Genomic DNA, 4,463 nt, shown 5'->3' with positions numbered 1-4,463 from the left:
CTGCTTCTTACTGTGTGAAAGGGTTTATTGAGTTTAATCTCAGAACATTCTTGGGAAGCAGCTTTTAGCAGCTCCAACCCGGGGACAAAGCGTTGGGTGGCCAGGGAAGACAATTTTGGTCAAATATCAGGAAGGGCAAGCCAAGCCCATTTCTGGCATCAGCATCCTCGGAATAATTATCATGATATTACACGCCTCCAGCCCTGTTGTTGACCTACCCTCTTAGCAACAGTGAAAACTGAGCAGAAAGCCATTGCAGGAGAAAGAGCCAAGAGGGAAACCGCTGAGAGCGCTGAGGGTAGGGCAGAGAGGACAGGCCGGGAGCACACTCCATAGCGGGAAATGGTTTTTAGAAGAAACAGCCATGTTCAGACCCAGGTGTGTCTCATATTCATTCGTTCAGCTGGCTGGGCCGCAGAGAGCCTTGGTGCATGGGTAGCTCTCGGGAGGCTGAGGCTCTTGCCTGTGTGATGGCCAGGGCCCGAAGCTACCATACATACCTAGTGGTTAGCAGGTCAAGGCTAACAGAGGGCAGACATGAAGGACTGGCAAAGACTAGAGAGGGAAACACAGCACCCAAAATCATGCTGTTACCTGGCCGCAGGGAAGTGCCAGCGGTGCTCTGGGAACACAGGGGTGGTCAGAGACAGTGAGAGGTCTGTTGGCTGGTATCTGGAAACGAAAAGCAGCAAGAAGCCCTTCCAGACTCCCCCCTTAAGGACAGTGTGTAACTAAACTAGCTTCCTCTGCTGAAAATGAAGGTGGTGGGAACTCAGAGACGCCAAGGCTGGGCTGGGCGGGGCAAGTTGGCTTCCCCACCCCACTCCACCTTTCATTCAGAAAAACCACCTGAGTGTAGCCTGGGGATGTGTGTGAAAGGAGGAAGTAGCTAGACTCCACCTACTCACCGGAAGGATCTGTGTGGCATGGGTGTTTGCCTGTGTATGAAAGTATGTGGGGGGGGGGGATTTTTTTAAAAGAAAGTATGCGGAAGTGTGTGTGTGTGTGTGAGAGAGAGAGAGAGAATGTTTGCATCTAGCCAGACTCCTTGGCCCCTTCCTGAAGGTGCAGCTGGGCTTCTGGCGAGCCTCTATTGACCTGGGCACATAAAGGTGTAGCCAGAGCAGAATGCAGGTCCGTTCTTGCCAGGGAAAATGGTGATGTTCTCCCCTCCTCCTTTCCCCTGGAGCACTGGTTCCCAACCTTCCTCATGCCGCGAACCTTTCATACAGCTCCTCGTGTTGTGGTGACCCCCCAACCATCAAATTATTCTCGTTGCTACTTCACCACTGTCATGTTGCTACTGTTCTGAATTGGGCGACCCCTGTGAAAGGGTCGGTCGACCCCCAAAGGAGTCGCGACCCACAGGTTGAGAACTGCTGCCCTAAGACAATGAGAATCTAAGGAGCAGAAACACAGACCATCCCAAATCATAGTAGCAAGGGCTAAAGGCTGGGGATGACAGGTGAACTCTAGAAATCAAAAAGGTACCAACCCTAGTGTGGAGGCGCAATTGTCCAGAGGGGCATTAGCGATTTCTGCTGGCTAACCAATCCCTCTCATACGGAGCACAGCCATACCAGAAACCCTGCAAGGGGATTGCTATAACCAAGAGGAATGGATTCTCTTACAATGTAGGAGGCTTAAACAACAAAACTAGCCAAACACACTGCCAACTCAATTCAGACTCAGAACAACCCTGCGGGCTTCTGAGACTAAAACTCTCTATGAGATTGGAAAGCCTCATCTTCTTCCTGAGGCGCAGCTGCTGGTTCCAAACTGCTGACGTTGTGGTTTGCAGCACAACACCAGATAACTCACTACACCAGCATCATTGTCATGAACAAAGAGTCAGACATGCCTCCCCTCTCCACCTTTCTGTACCTATTTTGACACCAATCATTCCTCCCATGGCATTCTACTTCTGTGCTAGGTTCAAGTAATTCATTGCAATGGCACACAGAACTCATAATACAGCGAGGGGGGTTACTAATGGCACTAGATATTACCACAAGTCAGGGTCAACAAACCGTAGGAATACAGTCATTGGTCTCCTCTGCCAGAAGACAAGTCTCTCTGGTCCTTAGTCTCTCAGCCACGTCTCTCTCCAGTCCCTGGTCTCTTAGTCACATGATCCCTTGGCCTTTGCGCCCAGGGGCCAGGAAGCTAGCCCACTTGTCACTCTGTCTCACAGTTCCATGGTCTCAGGCCAGAAGAGGCCCAGGTACCCCATGGCCTCCGCGCCGTTCCACTGGGTCTTCCTGCCAGTCTCTTGAGCATCTGGTCTACCCGGCCTTCACTTCAGACAGAGATCCTATGCTCATCTGAGGGCCTCAGTTTCTCTCTCAGCTGCTGCTTCAAAGATGGCATCTCCTTATAGCCAGGGAATGGCAGCAAGAACAGACCAATCCCTCTATCTGTGTAGTCCCACCCATTCATTTGGTGGGAATTACAGGGACTTGGGTAGAAGAGCCATATTAAAAGTTTCATACCCCCACCCACACCCAGGAACAACAATGAGAGTAGCAATACCATGAGGGTAGGGGAAAAAGGGGGAACCCATCACCATCATCTACATATAACACCCCCCGCCCTGCCCCAGGGCGATGAACAACAAAGATGGGTGAAGGGAGACAATGGTTGGTGTAGGATATGAAAACAATAATAATCATTTATAATTGATCAAGGGTACATGAGCAGGATAGGAGCTGAAGGGCAAAGAAAAAGGAGACGGGCAGCAGTCTCAAGGTTAAGGTATTTGAGGCCCCTGCCTGAGAGGCATGGTCAAAGGTATTGGTTGACCCCATTGGCTGAATTTAGCCCACCTGGGCGTATTTTGGGCCACCCAGGTGTACTGCCCAACTGGCTCACGCATCCCCCCCTCCCCGCTGAATTTGGCGGATGCCCAGTAGTGTTTATGGCTGGCTAAGGCTCACCTGATTCTCCTCCAACTTCCTGTAGGAGGCCTTTAGGTATGGAGAGGGACAACCCCTTGTCCCTGTGTCTTGCTACCTAACATTTCCCTAACATTGGAGTATGGACCCAAATCTTTGGGGTACTGGGTGATGACATCTCTAGCTGCTTCCTGCTGGCAAAAAGGGCATGACGTGGGGCTTTGGGTCCACACCATTCCTACCCCACTGGAAGGGGTTGTCCATTCAGGGCCCACAATGGATGAGGTTGGGTGATCCAGGAGCTGGTGATCCTGGGCTGGCACACTTCTTTCAGAGACATTGGTAACCTGCGGATTTCTGGAGGAAACAAAACAGATGAACAGTTTAGGGAAGGCAGGGGTAAAGTGTGAGATAGCAGTGCGCTTCGAGGTATGGGTTAGCGTCACCGGAAGTATAGAAAAGAAATCTTAGGACAGGCATGGGTGCCAGTTTACTTTAAACACAGGAAGTATATGAAAGCATTTACTAGCTTAAAGACTATAGTGGGTCTGAGGTAGGGTTTTCTGTGGAGCGCTTACCTGTCTTGGGGTGGCGGTGAAACACCATCCTAAGACTGTCCAACGGCTCACAGGAGTACTTGTCTGTGTGCTTCACTTCTGAGGGATCTGCTTGAGGGATGGTTTCCACAGGTTCACCCGTGAATGGTGTCCGGGGTACAGAGAAGAGAACAGGATAGGCAGCGCAAGTACCTAGGGAGGAAATTTACTGAGCTCCCTGCCACTTCGATGGCTCAGCTGAGGTTCCAGGCCAGTAACAGCTATCTCCTGCTGCTTTGCTGGCTGCGCCAATCTTCAATTAGCAGCTGCCCACTGGCCTGTGGGCACCTTCCCTCCTGGTTATTTGCCATAGGACAGAGCGCTGTCCAGTGGCCAGTTTGTTTGCAGTGGTGGTATGTCCCTTGGAGAGGCCTATTCGTGTTAGGGCAATTCCTAGCCGTGACCTGGCCACCAGCACATGTGGCACTTGATACCGTGTTCAGGGGTCTGGGAAACCTGGGAAGCAGTTGATGGGTGGTGGTAGCACCTGGGCATGTCTGATGTCCTAACTTCTTTCTTCCTGAGCCCGGACCTCTCCCTCCTGTTCCCGATTGTAAAAGGTGGTTTAAGCACGAGTGACCATTTCTTCTAGGGTCACTCCTTCAGGCTTCAACACTATCTTCTGGAGATTTTTCTGAATGTCTAATGTGGCCTGTGTGAGAAATTTGTCCCTCAGCAAGACTTGCCTTTGGAAGACTCTATGTCTACAGTGGTATGATTCCTCAGGACTGATGCTTTTTTGTTTTCCTGATTCATGGGTTTTTAAAATCATTTTATTGGGGGCTCATACAACTCTTATCACAATCCATACATATATCACTTGTGTAAAGCACATTTGTACATTCGTTGCCACCATCATTCTCAGAACATTTGCTTTCTACTTGAGCCCTTGGTATCAGGCTCCTCGTTTTTAACCCCTTTCTCAACCTCCTCCTCCCTCATGAACCCTTGATAATTTATAAATTATTATTTT

The sequence above is a fragment of the Echinops telfairi genome, unplaced genomic scaffold (genome assembly GCF_000313985.2).
Source record: "Echinops telfairi isolate 266 unplaced genomic scaffold, ASM31398v2 ScPeMD7_7406;HRSCAF=8444, whole genome shotgun sequence".
NCBI lineage: Eukaryota > Metazoa > Chordata > Mammalia > Afrosoricida > Tenrecidae > Echinops > Echinops telfairi.
This window is presented reverse-complemented; position numbering follows the sequence as displayed.